Here is a 21,922-nt window from a genome sequence, read left to right on the forward strand (position 1 = left end):
GAGGGAAGCATCCTTCCTATTTTTCACAGGGAAAAAGTATATCCTAGTTGTAGTGGATTATGGTACACAATACCCTCAGGCAGTGACTCTGTCCTCCATTGAGGCAGAAAAGGTGGCAAATGCTTTGTTAGAGATTTTCAGCAGGGTAGATTTCTCAAAAGAAATACTGACTGATAGAGGTGCTAATTTCATGTCAGACCTGCTGGCTTGTCTGTGGAAGTACTGTGGGGTGAAGCACCTGAAGACCACCCCTACCATCCCCAGACTAATGGTCTGGTTGAGAGGTTAAACTCTACGATCAAGTCCATGCTACAGGCATTTGCAGACTAGTTTAAGAGGGAGCGGGACAAATATTTGACCCATCTGTTGTTTGCTTACATAGAGATTCCCTGGAAATCCACAGGTTTTTCACCCTTTGAGTTGCTGTATGGGCATAGGGTGAGGGGACCTCTAGATTTAATTCAAGATGAGTGGGGAAGTGAGTGTAAACCTTACAAGGAGTCTGTTGTGGCATATGTCCTAAATCTCAGGACAAGGCTCAGGGAACTCATGGGCTTGGCCCAGGAGAACCTGGCAGAAGCCCAACAACAGAAAAAGGTGTGGTATGACAGGAATGCTCAAGCTAGAGAGTATCCTATAGTGCAGCAGGTGATGTTTCTCATTCCTGTCAGACACAACAAGCTGCAAGCAGCTTGGGAGGGACCCTACAAGGTGTTAAGACAGGTAAGTGATGTTAAATGCATGGTGGAACTGCTAGGTAGAAGGCAGGGGCACAAATTGTACCATATTAACATGATGAAACCTTACCATGATAGAGAGACCCTTGTGCTGAGCATTTGCAGTGGATTGAAGAAGGAGTCTGAGGGAGATCTGATGACTGATCTCCTCAATGAGGGTCAGACTGACACCTCAGTGGAAGGGGTAGCAATGTCTCAACAACTATCTCCTACCCAGGTTTGAGAAATCCAAGCAGTGTTGCAGGAATTTGGGGATGTGTTCACTGGGAAAACAGGGAGCACCCACCTGGTGCAGCACCAGGTGGATACAAGACCCCAAAGGCCTATCAGGCAGGCCCCTTATAGGGTGCCTGAGGGAGTTAAACAGACTCTGAGGAAGAAGGTACAGGAGATGTTGGAACCAGGGGTGATTCAAGAGTCCAACAGTCCCTGGGCCTCACCAGTGGTGTTGGTGCCAAAGAAGGATGGCAGCACCAGGTTCTGTGTGGATTATAGGAAATTAAATAGTCACACAGAGTCAGATGTTCTCCCCATGCCTAGGACAGATGAGGCCCTAGAGCAGCTGGGTGGGGCTAAGTATCTTACAACCACTGATCTTACCAAGGGTTACTGGCAGGTGCCCTTGACTCCCAGTGCTAGAGAGAAGTCAACCTTTGTGACTCCTTTTGGCTTGTATGAGTTCACAAAGATGCCCTTTGGGATGAAGAATGCCCCAGTGACTTTCCAGAGGTTGGTAGATCATATCTTAGCAGAAGCAGGAGGGTTTGCCCTTGCTTACATGGATGATATTGCTATCTACAGCCATTCCTGGCAAGAGCAACTTCAGCATATCAGGGAGGTGCTGGGCAGACTACAGAGGGCAGGGTTGACCATTAAGGCGAGCAAATGTCAGGTAGGAATGGCAGAGGTCTCCTACCTAGGACATAGAGTGTGGAGTGCTAAGATAAGGTCAGAACCTGCCAAGGTGGAAGCTATTCAGGTATGGCCTGCACCTGTTACCAAAAAGCAAGTGAGGGCATTGTTAGGGACAGCAGGGTACTAGAGAGACTTTGTTCCCAATTATAGTACCATAGCTGCTCCCCTCACAGACCTGACAAGGAAGAACAGGCCAGATAAGGTAGTGTGGACCCCAGCATGTGAGCAGGCATTTCAGAAGCTTAAGGAAGCTTTGGGAGGACCACCTGTGTTAGCCAGTCCAGACTATAGCAAAGAATTTGTTGTGCAGGTGGACACTTCAAACTATGGGGTGGGGGCTGTACTTAGCCAGATTTCTTCAGAGGGAGAAGAGCATCCAGTGGTTTATCTCAGTCATAGGCTCCAACCCAGGGAGGAATGCTATGCAGCGGTAGAAAAGGAATGTCTAGCCATAGTGTGGGCACTACAAAAACTTCAGCCTTATCTGTATGGAAGAAAATTCAATGTGATGACAGATCACAACCCTCTAACATGGTTAAACAGAGCTAGTCAGCAAAATGCCAAGTTGCTAAGATGGAGCCTGGGATTGCAAGCATATAATATGTCAGTGCAGCACTGCAGTGGGAGTAGCAATGTCAATGCAGATGGGCTCTCAAGACAGGGAATGGGTTAAGGTACACCCAGATAGACCTGTCACTCTCAAGCGAAGTTTCTCAAGGGGCACTTGAAAAACTAGCTTGAGTTCCCTGGGGAGGAAGAGATGTGATGAGTGGGGAGAGATGGGTGAAGGCTGCCAGCCTAGTCAAATAGAATTTGATATATTATTCTATCAACTGTATAAATACATGTAAAATACAGGCATGTTTTCTTCATTGTAAAAGAATACTGTGAAATGTGGAACTGCAAAATATGTGACAACATTGCACTTTGCTTGCCCAATGAAGCATGTTGTGACCTTTTCATGTTTTACAAGTCGGCTCCAGTGCGTCTGGATGAAGGTTTCATGCCCATTGTTTTAAGGCTAATGTTTATGACCAGAAATTACATGTGGAAGGTTCTTTGTTGCTCTAGTTTCTGCTAGAGTGTATATGTGAAATGTCTTGTATTGTTGTAGTTTACTGACCCATCCACCCACTCCCACACACACACACACACACACACACACACACACACACACACACACACACACACACACACACACACACACACACACACACACACACACACTTCATCTTTCATGCAAAAAAGCACCCATACACTCACGCACACAGACATAAACATAGACATACACAGTTGTGCACACAGACATAAACACATAGACACTTCTTTTTTTGTAGTCTCTTGTTTGTTTTAATTTTACACTTGCCAAACAACAAAAGTGCTGCTTAGTGAGCATAAAATAATGGTGCCCATTACTTCATTACTGTCCGAGCCCCACAGCAGTTTAATATGCTGCCATGAAGCATCAGACTCGTTTTCAGTGGGCATTACCTGTAAATTAACACCCTGCTGGAGAACGTTTGTTCTCCAATCAGACTGCTGTTATAGAGGTCACCCATTCTCTAATTTAATTTAAATCAGCAATATAATAATTTAAATCACATTTTCTACTTCCCCAAAATGTAAATATGTTGAACACAGCAGCTGGAATTATAATGAATGGGATGTATGCAAATATTTGTTGAACTTATGATTTTGTGACCTGTGGCACAGTTTGGTGTGGCGTGGCTGTAATGGGGACACTGAAAATGTATGATACTCTCAGAGCGGTCACTGTAAAAGCTTTTCTAAGTAGTCCTTTTAATCGTTAACTGTGATGAAGAAAGCTAAATGATAAACATGCAGTTTATGTTGCACCACATAAAATGGTGCTCTGCATCTATTACAGAATCTTTACAACATGAAATTATCTGTATTATCTCTGTATTGTAGCACTATAAATTTAATTTCAAAGTTACAAAACCTATCTTGTTATCACGGTACATCATTACTGAGAAAGACAAATCTGACTAATTGCTGGTCTGTGCACCCACGCAGCTGAGGAGCACAAAATACAGAATTTATTGCAAATGCACTTGCAGCTTTGTGGTTGCACTACCAGAGTGTACAAGAACCTAGTGGTTGATACAATACCAAATATAATACCAATATGGCAATACTTTTGTAATAAACACCACAAACTAATTTGTGGAATACAAAAAAAAACTATATATATATATATATATATATAGAGAGAGAGAGGGAGAGAGAGAGAGAGAGAGAGATAATGCTGCTAGGCCAATATTTACCAAACTTTTAAGCTTTTCTTGCGACAGTATTGATTTTACTGTTTCCACTACTAAAACATAAATAAATACCTAAAAACAAAAATCTTTTGATCCACAATGCCAAAAATAAATGGCTTAAAGCCAAAAGTGCAAAAAAGAATTAGAGTAAGTTAGTTTCCTACAAATTTTGAAAACAATTTTCCTGCTGGTATAATCCTTTACCAATTTTATATCCAGGTAAGAAATTTCATCAACATGTATATCATGAGTAAACTTAAAGAATTCAGTGTTGTTTAAATAATTTAGGAACGGGGTAATTTTATTAATGTCATCTTTCCATGCAGTAAAGATATCATCCAGGTACCTGGTATGGAGGCTCCATGATTCCTTAAACATACTGTTCAGGACAAACTTGTTTTTTCAATCTATCATGACTGCACTGGCATATAGGGACCTACACTCAGATCCCATAGCCACCCCTTTCTCTGATTGTACCCAATATGTCACCCTAGGGACAAGGGGATGGCATGGATTTGTGTCTATGTGTTGAGTATCTTACATATTGCCCCTATCCATAAGGGACATAGGCACTAACCCAGGTGGGAATTTGTGATTCCCATCCATTGATCCAAATTCTATTTGGAGAGGGCCAGGGGAGGGCTCAGCTTAATGTGAATAGGAAGCCTGTTCCATAGAAGGGGCAATCTGTGAGACACATATCTGTCACTCCAGCATGATTTGTTTGACTTGCTGACTAACATTAGATCCCTAGACTGGGTGACCCTCATGTCGTTTGACTTGTGGCCATTATCTTGGTGTCTGTGTTTATTATCCTGCCTCTACACCCTTTTGGGGTCACTATGGCACTGGATCTTTTTGATATGCTTGTTATTTCCAGCATTTCACTTACCATTCCATACTGCTCCTTCATAACTGTCCATATTGTCTCTCTGATCCACTTATCGAACTCTGCCACGTATCCATCTGGGCCTCCTTCCTTTCTCTCTTTCATTGCCTTCACTCCCTATTTGGTTTGCTCCATCATGATTCTTACATTCACTTTCTCCTTCCATATTATGTCTGCTTAGTTCCTTTCTCCACTTTCTGTGACTTCCCAATGGGCTTCCCTTTCCTTCTCCTCTTCCTGGTGTATTTGCTAGTAGTGTTGTCTAAAAGCTTCTCTAATCCTCCTGTGTCCTTGTCTATGATCTCTCCCTTCTTTCCCTTAATGAGTGTTATAGGTTCATAGGTAAGTACTAGACTATCTGCCCATGGGCATTTATAAGCCTAGCCACAGAATGATGGCTTTCGCCTCCCCATTAGATTAGTAACATGGGCCTCTGTCAACAGGGCTCCTGAAGTGATCCCAGGGTAGAACTTACGATTACCCATCCACTCATCAAGATTTCTCTTGAAAAGGGTCAGAGAGGAGCTCTGTCGAATATGGATTGGGATTCTATTCCAGAGTGAGGGGAGTCACTGGGACAGGAATCTATCCCTCCAGCATGTCCTGTTTATTGTTGTACATAGGTTCAAGTCACTAGAACGAGTGATTCTGAGGGATCTCGTTTTTTTTGAGGTGAATCATGTCCATTAGTTCAGGGTTTGACATGGCCCTATAGGTCAGACATAGGAAACCTCTTAGAAGACGGTAAGCGACTGAGAAGGGCTGGAGCTTTTTTAGTCGTGCTTCATAGGGTAATTGTTTAAGGCCCTTAATCCTCTTAGTGAGGTACTTCTGTGGTCTTTCTAGTTATTGCAGGTGTCTAGTGAGGTACATCCCAAATGGGGCATTGTACTCTATTATGGGCCTAATGAGTGAGGAGTAAAGGGACACAATCACCTCCTTGGATCTGGATGAGAAACCCTTTGTGATCAGGTGTGCCACATAGAAGGATTTCCTGACCGTTTTGGCTATGTGGTTATCAAAGGAGAGCATGCTATCTACTTGGGTACCCAGGTCCCTAATTACTTCTTCTGTACTTAGTGGATTCCCATCTATGTGGTAGTTTGTAGGTACTTTGTTTTTCCCAAATGGGATTACTATACATTTTTTGGCATTTAGCTTGAGGCTGTGACTTTGACACCAGGTGTTTGTCTCTGTGAGACCCTTTTGCAGGATGTCTGGGTCAGCTGGTGAGTCAATTATTGCACCCAATTTACAGTCATCTGTGAACTTGGTTAGCCACAGTCCCTCTGTCTTTGCCTGTACTTCGGAGAAATATATACCGAACAGGAGGGGTCCGAGGACTGAGCCCTGTGGGACTCCGCTTGTGACTGGTTTAGAGTCAGACATGGCGCCTGCCACTCTTACCGTGTGGGTTCTGTCTGAAAGCCAATTGGCAACCCATCTCGTGACATAGGGGTTAATATTTAAGCTGGTGAGTTTTTCTATGATTCCTGAGTGTGGGATGGTGTTGAACGCCTTAGTGAGGTCCAGATATGCTGTGTGGACCACCTTCCCTTCATCTATGGCCTTATCTGTCTCACGTTTTTTTTTTCTTTTTTTTGTACTTCTTTTTCTAGAGGGTTCCATGGTCCCTTCCCAGTTACCCTCAGGTAACCTTTCTGGTACCATTGCTCTGCTCCCTCTTCAGTTGTTATTTTTCTGTTTTGTTCAATTTTTATTACTGTTTTCTCTATCCTTAGTGCTTTTTTGGCTATACTATTTTCCATGTTTTCCTTTATGTCGTCCTCAGTTCTCCTTCCAGTTTTGTTGCCTCACTCTCATCTTGCCTCATTTTCTGCCTGTCTTGTCTCATGAACTAACCCTAACTATTGCTTTCTTTCTATCCTAGCAGTGTTTCCCCACCTCTGTCTTACCTCAAGTGCTCTTCTGTGTTGTTTATGTACCAGTAGTTGTAATTGTTGCTTTGTTTCCTGATCTTTCCACTTGTAACTTACCCATCTCTGTCCTAAGTATTCTTCTTGTTTTCTCTCTGCCTTCTTGTCATCTCCTTGTCCTCTCTCTGCACTTCTTTTCATCTCCTTGTTCTCTCTCTGCCCTTCTTGTTATCTCCTTGTTCTCTCTCTGCCCTTCTTGTCATCTCCTTGTTCTCCCTCTGCCCTTCTTGTCATCTCCTTGTTTTCTCTCTGCCCTTCTTGTCATCCCCTTGTTCTCTCTCTGCCCTTCTTGTCATCTCCTTGTTCTCCCTCTGCCCTTCTTGTCATCTCCTTGTTCTCTCTCTGCCCTTCTTGTCATCTCCTTGTTTTCTCTCTGTCCTTCTTGTCATCTCCTTGTTTTCTCTCTCTGCCCTTCTTGTCATCTCCTTGTTCTCTCTTTGCCCTTCTTGTCATCTCCTTGTTTTCTCTCTGCCCTTCTTGTCATTCTCTCTGCCCTTCTTGTCATCTCCTTGTTCTCTCTCTGCCCTTCTTGTCATCTCCTTGTTCTCTCTTTGCCCTTCTTGTCATCTCCTTGGTCTCTCTCTGCCCTTCTTGTCATCTCCTTGGTCTCTCTCTGCCCTTCTTGTCATCTCCTTGTTCTCTCTCTGCCCTTCTTGTCATCTCCCTGTTTTCTCTCTGCCCTTCTTGTCATCTCCTTGTTCTCTCTTTGCCCTTCTTGTCATCTCGTTTTCTCTCTGCCCTTCTTGTCATCTTTTTGTTCTCTCTCTGCCCTTCTTGTCATCTCCTTGTTCTCTCTTTGCCCTTCTTGTCATCTCCTTGTTCTCTCTTTGCCCTTCTTGTCATCTCCTTGTTTTCTCTCTGCCCTTCTTGTCATCTCCTTGTTCTCTCTTTGCCCTTCTTGTCATCTCCTTGTTCTTTCTCTGCCCTTCTTGTCATCTCCTTGTTCTCTCTCTCTGCCCTTCTTGTCATCTCCTTGTTCTCTCTTTGCCCTTCTTGTCATCTCCTTGTTTTCTCTCTGCCCTTCTTGTCATCTCCTTGCTCTCTCTCTCTGCCCTTCTTGTCATCTCCTTGTTCTCTCTTTGCCCTTCTTGTCATCTCCTTGTTTTCTCTCTGCCCTTCTTGTCATCTCCTTGCTCTCTCTCTCTGCCCTTCTTGTCATCTCCTTGTTCTCTCTTTGCCCTTCTTGTCATCTCCTTGCTCTCTCTTTGCCCTTCTTGTCATCTCCTTGTTTTCTCTCTGCCCTTCTTGTCATCTCCTTGCTCTCTCTTTGCCCTTCTTGTCATCTCCTTGTTTTCTCTCTGCCCTTCTTGTCATCTCCTTGTTTTCTCTCTGCCCTTCTTGTCATCTCCTTGTTTTCTCTCTGCCCTTCTTGTCATCTCCTTGTTTTCTCTCTGCCCTTCTTGTCATCTCCTTGTTTTCTCTCTGCCCTTCTTGTCATCTCCTTGTTTTCTCTCTGCCCTTCTTATCATCTCCTTGTTTTCTCTCTGCCCTTCTTGTCATCTCGTTTTCTCTCTGCCCTTCTTGTCATTCCTACTGCTGCATGTTTGGATATGTATCTCTCCCATATTTCTGTCTGCTCTACCATTTTTTAGAGTTTCCTCTTTGCTTGGTCTACTGGTTTGAGTCAAGCATTCGTAGTAAATGTGTATTTTCACTTTTCAGGAGTGTCTTTCTCTCCACATATCTTTCTATTCTAATTCTTCCTTTTTCCTTTCTAAGTCTTTTTACATCTTTATACTGTACTTTCTTTTGCCAAACATAGACTGGGAACATTACTTTAGCTCCAACACCCTAGCCCAAAGGTTACTAGAATTTATAACCTCAAATGCTACGGAACAACTTGTTACCACTCCCACAAGAAGGGAAAACATACTGGACCTGATCATCACCAACATGGGGGCTCTATGCTCCAGACCAGAAGTGTATCACTCACTGGTAAGATCAGACCATAAGCTAATCTCACTGGATATTCACACCCCAACCCCCACCCCCTGCCCAGAAAACCACAGTGAAAAACTTCTCTAAAGCAAATTTCACACTCCTCAAAACTGAGGTGGAATCCTTCAAAGCCCCCGGGCCTGTGAAAAATACAGCCCAGACCGCTGAATCCTTTATAAACACATTCTATGAACACCTTCAGGAATGCATGGATCATGCAATCCCAATTAAAACCAAGACCCAATCCTCCAAAGGCAGACGTCCTGTCTGGTGGACCCCATCCATAAACAAACTATACAATAGAAGGAGGAAGCTACTACATGATAGAGCAAAATCCCAAAAAGGGAAGGCATCTCTGATCAGTATTAGCAAAAAACTACGGGCACTCATAAAATCGTCTAAGGCCAGCTTCGAGAGAAAAATTGCACAGGACACTAAGGATAATCACAAGGCTTTCTTTAGTTATGTTAGGAAACATAAACATGTCAGGTGGGAATTCCCAGATATGCTCAGAATTAGTCCAAAATGACAAAAAATACACCGAACCCACAGACATTGCCAACATCCTAGCTGACAGGTTCAATGCAAACTTCTCCCCCCCCTCTCTGCCAAAAGGGCAAATATCTATCCCAGCAGAGTGCTGCCCCCCTGACATTTCAGATGTTCAGGTAAGAGCCGCCCTCTCCAAAGCAAAAAACACAGCATCAATGGGATCAGACGGTGTCCCGGGCTGCATCCTACATGAACTCCAAGAAGAGCTAAACCCAAACATAAAACTACTGTTCAATCTCAGCCTTACTACAGGATATGTACCCAAAGAGTGGTGTACAGCAACAGTGGTCCCTCTCCACAAAGGTGGTGCCTCAATGGATCCTGGAAACTATCGCCCCATAAGCCTGACTAGCTTGGTCTGCAAAGCTATGCAAAGGATCATCATGGACCTCATAAATAAAGATATTGAAGACCCACAGACACTGGATCCTACCCAGTTTGGCTTTGTTAAGGGCAGATCCTGCCTCTTAAACCTGGTTGATTTCTTTGAAACAGTCACCAAGGCCATTGACGAGGGGAAGGTGGTCCACACAGCCTACCTGGACCTCGCAAAAGCCTTCAATACAATACCTCACAAGGGCATTATAGATAAGCTCACCAGCTTAAATATAAACCCCTATGTCACTAGATGGGTTGCAAACTGGCTCAAGGACAGAACCCACATGGTTAGAATTGCTGGAGCCATGTCAGACTCCAAACCAGTTACAAGTGGCATCCCACAAGGCTCAGTCCTGGGACCTCTCTTGTTCGGTATATATTTCTCGTTGGTACAGGCCAACACTGAAGGACTGTGGCTGACCAAGTTCGCAGATGACTGCAAACTAGGTGCCATAATCGACTCTCCAGCCGACACAAGCATCCTCCAAAAGGGCATCATAGAAACAGACAACTTGTGCCAGAGCCATGGCCTCAAGCTAAACACTAAAAAGTGTATAGTCATCCCCTTTGGCAAAAACAAAGTGCCCACAAATTACCATATAGGTGGTAATCCATTAAATACAGAAGAAGTAATTAGGGACCTGGGGACCCAAGTTGATAGCAATCTCTCATTTGACAACCACGTGGCCAAAGTGGTTAGAAAAACATTTTATATAGCCCACCTAATCATGAAGGGATTCACATCTAGATCAGGGGAGGACATCGTGCCTCTTTACTCATCCCTCATCAGGCCCATAATTGAGTACAATGCCCCTTTTGGGATGTACCTTACCAGACACCTGCAGCAACTGGAAAGACCCCGAAAGTACCCCACCAAGAGGATCAAAGGGCTCAAACAGATGCCATATGCTGCCCAGTTAAAGAAACTCCAGCTCTACTCGATGGCATACCGCCTGCTCAGAGGCGATCTGTGCCTGACGTATAAAGCTATATCCAACCCGTAATTAATGGACATGCTGCACCTCAGAAAATCCAAATCCCATCGAGCTATGTGCTCAAGAGACTTGAACCTCAGCACTGAAATAAATAGGACATGCTGGAGGGACAGATTCATAACCCAGAGGCTCCCTTCACTCTGGAATAAAATCTCAGTCCAGGTTAGGCAGAGACCCTCATTGACTTTCTTCAAGAGGAATCTTAATGAGTGGATGGGAGATCGTAGGTTTACCCCGGGTATCACTTCTGTGTCACTGTTAGACAGAGGCACAGTATACTAACCTCGAAAAAGGGCATAGCAAAATTAATTTAAAATGGGTGGCGAAAGCCAAACTCACTCTGGCTAGGCTTATAAATGCCCTAGGGCAGATAGCCTAGTATGAACCTATGAACCTATGAACCAAACAGCCTATTTTCAGATCTAGTAATACACTGAAGTTCCCTCCAATGATTTCTTCTCCATCTCTTTTTATCTGATTCCATTCTTCAAAAAAAAAACTGCTGCAAAAGTCCTCTGTATCATTTTTGGGTATACAGATTCCCTGTTGTACATCTCCTTCCATTTATTTTTCCTTGCCAAATGATCCATCTCCCCTCCTCACTTTTCTGCATCCTTTCAGTCACAATATGTAAACCTTTTCTGCAAAAGGCTTGCCACCCCCTTCTCTTTGTTTGTTTCCTCCATGGGGTTTTGTGGGCTCATGATTTTCTCTGCATCACTTACCTTTAATTTGACCTCCTGCAGCAATACCTCATTCCCTTTCATCCTACACATTATGCTGTGTACCTTTTTCCTTTTGATCAGGTGTGAACTTCCCTCTGTGCTCCATGCACACTGACTTTCATTCTTTTTCCTCCCTTTCTTCCTACCATGTTACTGCCGTCCATTATCGGTGCAGACAGTATTTAGCATGGACAAAGGAGTGACCTTCAGTTGCTATAGTTTTAAAGCTGTATAAATTCATGTGTGGCTTAAAGCCCATAAGGAGTACATAAACCTGTGTCATGAACATATAATGTCTTTGAGTTCCTCATAGATACATTTTTGTGTTAAACACTGAGATCCTATTAAAATGCCTATTTTTTTAGGAGTTTGTAGTGAAGAAAAAGACTCTATAAAACTGTCCTACTTAGACTTATACCAAACTTATTGTGGCATGTCTATTATTTCTGACATTTGACAGAATAGGGTTTGAAATGTTCCATAATGTCTATAAGTTTAATATAAACTGACTCTGCAATTTCTTATATTATTGCATCCTGTCCATCTGATACGGCTTCAGTGTTGATGCAGACCTGCACCTGAGTAGAATTATATGATTACGTTCCTTCATTTTATCAGAAGTATTTCCTCAATGCAAAATTTCTCTTCTTTCATACTGGCCAGCTTGAAATGTTCATAAGTTTGATTATGACCTATCATTGATAATATGGCATTCTTAATGGAAGTCTGAGATACTCTTTATCTTCTTTAAGGCAAACTTTGCCAGTTGGATAGGTATCCAAAAATTCATTCCAGGCTTAACATTGTTTGCCCTTCTTGAAGGCAGGAGGTTCAGGTACCCTATGAAGGTGGGTACTGGTAAGGCAATTGTGGTCCAAGGTCTGACTTTGCCTTGTAACCTCTATGAATGAATCGCTGAATAAGCAATAGTTTCTGAATAAAAGAAATGCATGTTGAAGTACTGTTTGTAATGACAAGTGTAATTTTTTTTCATGCCAGATGAAGGTAATGAACTCTCCCATTCCTGCTACTGCAGTTTAGTCTATTAGCTTATTCAGAAAAATAAGCAACCGATTTTGTGTCCTGTTTAAAATCTTTGCATTTCAATAATATTTGATAGATTCTGCCGATGTGAGGACTTCTGAACAACTAATATGATTTTATCTTATTCTCAGGATAGTGAAATTCTTAACAAACCTCTGTCACTGCTATTTCCTCTTTAATGCTACTCTAGTCCTGCTGTTCATTTAGCAGGTATTGTTTTCTGTACATTTATAGATTCATTGGTAAGTACTAGGATAGCTGCTCTTGATGGCCTGTTTACGCCTTGCCAATTTACCTTTTGGTACTTCAATAAACCTATCCCATTTGTTGTTCATAGATTCATAGGGGTGTACTACTCTGATGGCCCTGGAACCTTTACAAGTTTAGCCCATAGAAGTGCCCTGGCATCGTGCCACCCGATGTTAGTTCCCAGTGCCTCTGTCGAGTAAAACCACTGTAGAGTGGCCTTACCCATTCCATGGTCTATAACTATATATCACTCCTAATGAGAATAACTGGGATCATACCTTAGCTAATTTGAGAGGAACCAAGTCCATTGACTCCTTTCCAACAGCCCAGCTTCATTTTCCCTGTAAACCAGATGGAGTGGGACTCCCACTCTCTTCAGTGACAGTGAGTCTCCCTTTTGTTCACCCTCGCAGTTATGCACTCAGTATTTTGTAGAACCTGCTACTTTGGTGGCATAGAAAGATAAAGCCCTGACTATGACCCAGGTGACCATAGGTTCATAGGTTCATAGGTTCATAGGTTTATACTAGGCTATCTGCCCTAAGGCATTTATAAGCCTAGCCCAAATTATTGTGGCTTACGCCACCCCTTATATGAAAAAATACTGTGCCCATTAGTTTGTTGTGCCTCTGTCCAGCAGTGACCCAGAGATGATTCCCGGGGTAAACCTACGATCTCCCATCCACAGGTCTAGATTTCTCTTGAACAGAGTCAGCGAGGTGCTCTGCCTCACATGGACCGGGATTTTATTCCACAGCATAGGGAGTCTCTGAGTGATAAATCTATCCCTCCAGCACGTCCTATTTATATCCGTGCTAAGGTTTAAGTCGCTTGCTCTAGTGGTTTTGGTGGATTTGGATTTTTTGAGGTGGAGCATGTCCATTAATTCCGGGTTGGACATGGCCTTGTATGTCAGGCACAGGTCACCTCTGAGCAGGCGGTATGCGACTGAATAGAGCTGGAGTTTCTTCAATCTGGCAGCATATGACAGATTTTGGAGTCCCTTTATCCTTTTGGTGAGGAACTTTTGGGGTCTCTCCAATTGCTGCAGATGTCGGGTGAGATACATCCCGAATGGGGCATTCTACTCGATCATTGGTCTGATAAGTGAAGAGTACAGGGAACAATGACCTCACTAGATCTGGATGTGAATCCCTTCATGATCAGGTGGGCAATGTAGAAGGTCTTTCTAACCACTTTAGCAATGTGAGTGTCAAAAGAAAGGCCACTGTCAACCTGGGTCCCCAGGTCCCTGATAACCTCTTCTGTGCTTAGTGGATTGCCACCTATATGGTAGCTTGGGGTTACCTTGTTTTCCCGAAGGGTATGACTATACATTTTTTGGCGTTTAACTTCAGGCCATGGCTCTGGCACCAGCTATCTGTTTCTGTGAGTCCCTTCTGAAGGATATCAGTGTCCGATGCACTTTCCACTATGGCGCCCAGTTTGCAGTCATCTGCAAACTTTGTCAATAAAGTCCTCCCATGTTGGCCTGTACTTCTGAGAAGTAGATGCCAAACAATAGGGGGCCAAGGACCGAGCCCTGTGGGACACCACTTGTGACCGGCTTGGAGTCTGACACAGCGCCAGCAACTCTAACCCTGTGGGTTCTGTCCTTAAGCCAGTTTGCAACCCATCTTGTGACATATGGGTTTACATTTAAGCTGGTAAGTTTTTCTACAATACCCGAGTGGGGTATTGTGTCGAAAGCCTTTGCAAGGTCAAGGTAGGCTGTATGGACTGCCTTTCCCTCATCAATGGCCAGGGTTTGTTTAGTGCCTGGAGGTACTGACAAAGTGGCAGGAAGGGATGGCATTACCTGTTTATTATATTGATCCCTGGTAGAGGCTGGGAATGGCACACTGGTAGGTGTGCCTACAGAGGGATATTGGGTGGAGACAATGCTGAGTTGCTGTGGAGGTAGGATGATACACTGCAGATCTCCTCTGGATGCCTGTCCCACAGGCTTACTAACAGGGTCCACAGATGGAGGGGGGGGTAGATCATAAGCAAAAAGACACCTTACACCAGAATGGATGTTCAGATGTGTCAATTCTCTGGATGCCTAGTTCCATGACCAGCCCCAACAATACTGGATTAAGCCTGGGGGGAGCAAGGAAGGCAGCTGGTAGATCTGGCATGAACAGGTACTATGGTGCACCAGTACTATGAAGGACAATGGAAAGAGAAAGAAAAGTATTTTGTTGGACCTTGCAACTGCCTTTTCCTACTCCATATAGAGATTTATTTTGGCTGATATAGTTGCCCCCCCCCCCCCCCCCCCAGTACTTCTCCATGTCTATATATTGCAGAAGTATTTACCCTGTTATCTGCCTTACTCTAAGCCTTTTATATCTAGAATGCATCACTTTGTATTACTTTGGCTTGAATCCCAGCAGGCATAGTTTTGTCTATTCCTTCCTGAATTTCCACATCTTTTTTAAGATATACTGCCTTCATTTACCACTACTTTCACCTTTTTATATGACACATTCATAGCACAAAATATTAAGCTCAATACCTGCCTCTTGTGAACCCTAATTCACATTTTTCTGTCTGTTGGCAGTTGTCCATTACCCCCACCTTCACCCCACTCCATGTAGGCATTTACTCACCTATTGTAGCATCTTTGTTCTCGCTCATCTCCTTTGGTTTGGTTAAATGTCAGTGGTAAACCATATCAGATTTTTCCAAAATATGCAGTGTTCAAAATGTCTTCAGTTCACCTTGTTCAACTTCCTTATAATCACCTAACCATATACCTGGATTAGATTAATTGAAACATTATTCTCACAATGGATGTATGCTGATTACCATCAACTAGGACATTCTTCCCTAGAAGGTACATCAACCTTTCTCTGAGTATCTTCTCCAAAATTTTACCCAGAATAATGGTTTTGCTCACTAAGCTATAACATTCTAGCTCATTTATTGGTTTCCACTGTTATGCATTTGTGCATTAGCAGCAGATTTTAGGCCCTCAGGATCATTAGTGTTTCCAGGGATATGGTGTAGATTGCAGTGAGGGTTTCCACAAATGCACCTGTCAGTTTATTTAGGACTTTTCAGGGAATACCATCAAGTCTCTGGATTTTATCTTCTCTCAATAATTCGAGCTACACAACCACTTCTGTATTTACCTTCATAAAAGTATGGTTTTATTATTATTTAGAGCACAGAAATGGCTTCTGTTTTTAAGGGATATGCTGTTCCTTTACACTTCAGGATGTTCTTGTGTCTGTTGCTCTTCTCCAAGCAGGGTAACAAGTAAATTTTAACCTTGCACCTAAAACTTTGCAATAAAATCAAACCTTGCAAGTCAGTGGGTTGCCTTCATGGATTTTGTTACAGAACCCATACAGGGAATTATTTCATGTTTCCCAAAATTACTGTAGTGTTTATATTTTGACATATGTGAAGCATGTTGACTTCAAGACAGGTGGAGTCACATTTACTGAGCAAATATTACCTTTATTCAGTGTAGGAAAATGAAGCGTGTAAGTATTTTATTTTGAGCTGTTAGGTGTTCTTTTTTTAATTTGTTAACCAAGTAAATCCACTGGACACATATCCCTTTTCTGAGGTGATCCAAGAGCACCATCTTATTAAATGACTTTCTCAGAGTTATGCAGTAGGCAAATGGAGGCTGGGGAATCAAACCCTGGAGTACAGTAAGTCAAAGTCAAAGTAAACATTATTGTCATTCAAATCTACACCACAGTGTAGCTGAACAAAATTTCATTGCTTTGTTCCCAGTGGCAAGGACATGCATACAGAAAATATTTTAGTGAAAAAAGTAATCTGACTTCACAAAAACATAACATAGAAATAGATAGAACAACATATAGATATTGCACAGTGTATATTGCACTCTCTTGAATTTCTCATATAAGGGTGCAGATAAAAATCTGTAAAATGTGGTGAGCCTGTAATGTGCACTGTTCCTGATCAGATATATACATGCCTAGGTGATTTTTTTTTTGTTGGGGGGGGGGGTGAAAGAGCTGACTTTCTTCTGGTTCGCCTGTCAACAGAGTTCAACAATCTAACGGATAAGGGAAAAAAACTGTTATTCATCCTAGAAGTCTTGCAGTGCATGCTTCTGTATCTTCCACCCGAGGAGAGGTGGAAGAACATGCCATTTGCAGGATGGGTAAGGTCATTGATTATCTTTCTGGCTCTTTCTATGCAGCAAGTCTCATGCAAGTTTTCCTAGGGTATAAGTGAAGAATCAATGATTTTCTCTGCTGCCCCTACAATTTGACTGAGAGCCCTACAGACAGAGGCATTACAATTTCCATACCAGACTATGATGTTGTTGGCTAGGATGCTCTTGATGGTGCCCCTATGGATGCTTGGAGGATGGACTGCAACAAGTTTGCTTTTCTCAGTTTCATTTAAGAAGTACAACCATTGCTGCACTTTTTTCACATTGTAATTGGTGTGCTCTGCCTAGGACAAGTCCTCTGAAATGTGTATTCCCAGAAATTTCATGTTCTTGACCCTCTCCACTGACATTCCTTTATCTTTATTGTTTTATGTGCTTCTTGACACTGTCTGAAGTCCACAATCAGTTCTTTGGTTTTGCTGACATTCAATGCTAAGTTCTTGCTATCATACCATCCTACTAGTTGCTCCACCTTGCTTCTGTAGGCTGTTTCATCTCCATTCCTGACCAGATCTATGACCGTGATGCCATCTGAAATTTGTTGATTTTGTTGGACTTCTGTCTGGCCATGCAGTCATGTGTCAGCAAGGTGAATAATATGGGACTCAAGACACATCCTTGCGGTACCCCTGTGTTCAGAATTATGCTTCCAGAACTGTTGTTGCCCACACAAACCTTTTAAGGTCTGTCTGTGAGAAAACATAGGATCCAGTTGCATAATGGGGTGTTGATGCCCAGCTGTACTAGTTTCTTTACTAGATTCTGAGGGATGGCAGTGTCGAAGGCAGACCTGAAGTCAATGAATAGCATTCTGCCATAGCAGTGCTTACCTTCCAATTGGGTCACGGTTTCATGGAATGCTAGAGATATGGCATCTGCTGTGCAGCAGTTCAGCCTACATCCAAACTGCAGTGTGTCCAAAGTTGCTGGTATGTTTGAGGTTATATGGTTTTTAATCAGCCTTTCTGTTGAAGTCAGATCAACTGGCCAGTAGTCGTTTAGACTTCTTGGCTGTGGTTTCCTATAGTCATCTTCTTGCAGCACCTCAGTACACTGGCTAGTTGCAGTGAAGTGTTGAAAATGTCCGTGAGCACTGATGCTAATTCTGACATGCAGTCTTTCATTACCCTGCCCTTGATGTTATTGGGGCCAGCTGCTTTTCTTGGGTTGACACGTCTCAAGGTTCTTAGGACATCTATTGTGTTTTGGTGCAGCACTACTTCATCCTTACCAACACGGACTTTGTTTGCCACCATTTTGTTATCCACGTCAAACCTGCTGAAGAAGTTATTCAGCTCATTCAGGAATACAGTACTGTCATCACAAGAGGCTGATGCAGGTTTGCAGTCGGTTATGGTTTGTATGCCCTTCCATAGACATCTGAATCATTTTGATCATTGAAGTGACCCTGGAGCTTTCTGCCGCATGTTCGCTTTGCTTCTTTTACACCTGTGCTCAGTTTGCTTCTGTCTATCTTTAGGGCTTCCTTATCCTATGATCTGAATACTCTGCATGTCATGCTTTTATGAGGTCATACACCCTAATGGGTAAACATGGATGTTGGTTCACGCATATGTTGATGCACTTGGTGGTAGTTACGTCATCTGCACATTTTAAGACGTAAGCAATAATCAACTCTGTATATGCTTCCAGGTCAGTTTGTTTGACAAGGCTGCATCCTTAAACAGTGACCAGTCCGTACACTCGAAGCAGTCCTGCAGTGCTGAGATTGCTCCCTGAGGTCACAGCCTTACTTGTTTCCTTGTTGGTTTGCCAGATTTTAGCAGTGGCTTATATGCAGGAACCAGCTTGATGACAAGATGATCTGACTTTCCAAGATGTGGGTAAGGTGCTGCCTTATACGCCTGCTTAATGTTGGTGTATATCTTATACAGTGGATTTACTGCCCTTGTGGCAAAATTCACATGCTGATGGTAGTGGGGTAGTACCGACTTTAGTTTGGTCTGGTTAAAGTCACTTGCAATTACCTGTGCAAACTCTGGGTTCCTGTTTTGGAGATCACTTGTGGACTGATACAGAGTAGACGGTGCTTCAGTGGTGCTTGCCCTGGGTGGGATGTAGACTGCCATAATGCATACTCCATTAAACTTTCTAGGCAGATAGTATGGTCTGCATTTTAAAGACAGGAATTCAATATTCTCCAGGCAGAAAGAGGTAATCACTTCACAATTGCTACGCCAACTCTTGTTCACATATATACAGAAGAAGAATCGAATTCTATCAGCTCTGAATAAAGTCATTCCCTCTACATTTACTGTGCTGTTATTGATACATTGACTTAGCCACATTTAACTGAAAAAGAACTCCAAAGAAATAGCGTACACTGCTTTATTATCCGCTTTCGTCCAAAGACTTCATCAGAATGATGCATACAAAACAGTACAAAGTTTAAATAGGTAAAACATCACCATAGAAATTAATTGAAGTTAATTAATTACAAAACAAATTAATTAAAAATGGATGACTATGCAATTTAAAAAGACAGAAACACTTTCAAGTGATGTGGAGACAAACTAAGTCATTGCTTTTGTTAACTTTTAGTTTCCTGTGTTTAAGAAAGCATTTTACGTTAATTGCCTCGTTGGGGCCAGGAGGGCAGTCAGATCTCAGTCTGATTTGCCAATAAGTCTCCCTTTGGAGTAAATAATTCTTAAAACCCCCCTCCCTCATGTCTTTGTAACAAATTTCAAGTACTGAAAATAAAAACTTTTTAAAGGAATGACACTCTAAACTATGTTTAAAAAGAGCATTTTTGTCATCTTTTGTTTTAATACAGTATAAATGTTCCCTAATGCGGGTTCTTAACTGCCTGGTGGTCATACCAACATAAAATGCGGTGCATGATGAACATAAAGCAATGTAAACAACACCTGAGGAACGTCAGTTCACAAAACCAGGGACAGAGAAAGTTCTATTAAAAGTGGCCACTGAAATATATGGTCCAGTTGAAATGTACCTACACATATTACAATCATGACAACAATTCATACCCCTTTTACTAGTTACAACTCCACGCAGAGTGTTATCATGTCTTTCTAAAATCTTTTTTAAATTAAACTCATTCCTTTGAACAAACAAAGGTTTGTCTCCCAATACATCATGCATCTCAGCGTTCCCCTTAATAACTCTCCAATTCTTTAGTATAATGCTCTGAATGCGCTGACAATCAGAGTTCATCTCTAGTGAACACACTATATTTGAATTCAGTGTATCCCTTTTGTTGGTGTCCTTTAAAATAAAATTGTCCAAATTTAAACTTAATAACGGTAAATAAAGACTGGTCCGTTTATTGTAAATGTCAGTGGCTATTTGGATTAAATCTAATTTTGGCTAGCCCCTATTAAAAAACAAAGAAATGATAAAACAAAACTTTTGAAAGACATCAGAGTCTTTAGATGTCATACAGCTTGCCCTGATGAACTGTCCTTTTGGGATATTGGAGATGACATGTTTTGGGTGCCCACTTTTATAATGGAGATACCCATTATTAAAAGTCTTTTTTCTGTAAATACGACTATGCATCCCCTTTTCCTCAAAATCCCATCTAAGATTCACATCTAAAAAATTAATATTAATTCCATGGCCACCAATGACAAACTTTAAATATGAAGAAAAAGAATTAATGTCAGTAAGGAAGGTGTCAATAATCGCCTCCCTGTCATCTAAAATAAAAAACAAATCATCAATAAAACGACAATAAAACAAAATGTGATATTTTTGAACTAAAAATGGAATAAATTGACGTTTCCACAGTGCCATAACAGCATTGGCATAGGCAGGGGCAGCCGAAGACCCCATAGCTACACCCCTTTTCTGTCGGTAATAAACTTGTTCAAAGAGAAAAAAATTATTCTCTAATATAATCTCCAAAAATCTACAAATCAAGGAAATAGTGCTGTGAGAAAAACCTGAATAAAAGTTTGATAAAAAATTCCGCACAGCTTCTATACCCTCATCTTGAGGAATACAGGTGTATAATGACACCACATCCACAGTTAGCATGATGTACCTATGAGGATCAAAACCATGTGATGAAACAAAATGATTGACCTTTGTTAAAAAGTGCCAGGAATCACAAATAAATGAAGATTCATGGGTAATAATCGGACCCAAAAGAGCATTAATAACTAATGCCAACCCTTCAGTGATAGAATGAGGTGACGAAACAATAGGTCTGAAGGGTGGATTTTCAAGAGATTTATGAGTTTTGGGAATTCCAAAGAAAACCCCAATATGTGGCTCTTCAATGACACAAAATTCGTATAGCTCATGACTAATGTCCCCCTCCATGAGTGCTTCATATAAATATGAATGTATAGAACGTTGGCGTTTATGAATATCAGAAAGTGAGATAATCTCATATTCATCAGTATTGTTCAAAAGCTTCAATATTCCTTCAATATAGGAATCCTTTTTCATGATAACAATATTATTACCTTTGTCACTCTTCATGAACCTCAAACTATTTCCCATAGACTGTAAACTTTTCAAAGCTTTGCTTTCAGAACTGGAAAGATTTTGATCATAGTTAAAGGTGTTATGTAACATAAAATCTACATCCTGTAAACAATTTTCTTAAAAAATTCTCATGGTATGCTGTAATTTAGGACAAAATACAGATGGCTTAATGAAAACTTGATTAGAAGTAGTGACATCATGTAATAAGTAATGTAAATTAAGTTTCCTAACGTACTGCTTGATGTCAATGACCGTTCTAACATAATTAGCTCTAAAATGTGGCACAAAATTAAGCCCAAGTTTCAAAACATTCATTTCGTCACATGAAAAAACAGTCAGTCAAATTAATCACACTAAAATAGTCATGTCCAAGTTCTAAGTTTCTTCCCCCGAAGATTGCGAACTCAGAAAAGTTCGGCTTCTGGTCAGGACTGTTTTTGTTGAAACTTGATGTTTCTTGTTGGAAGAAGAAGAAGGAACCACAACATGACCTGATGTGGAACCCTGGTTAGAAGCATGTTTAGGTTTAACAACCGAATTGTTGTCAATGGCGGTCACAAAATTACTGTCCGTTGTTGGTGTAATATCTGAGTCCAGAACAAGAGAAACACCTTCACCACAACTATTGGGC

The sequence above is a fragment of the Protopterus annectens genome, chromosome 5.part0, assembly GCF_019279795.1.
Source record: "Protopterus annectens isolate FY-2018-M chromosome 5.part0, PAN1.0, whole genome shotgun sequence".
Classification (NCBI taxonomy): Eukaryota; Metazoa; Chordata; order Ceratodontiformes; family Protopteridae; genus Protopterus; species Protopterus annectens.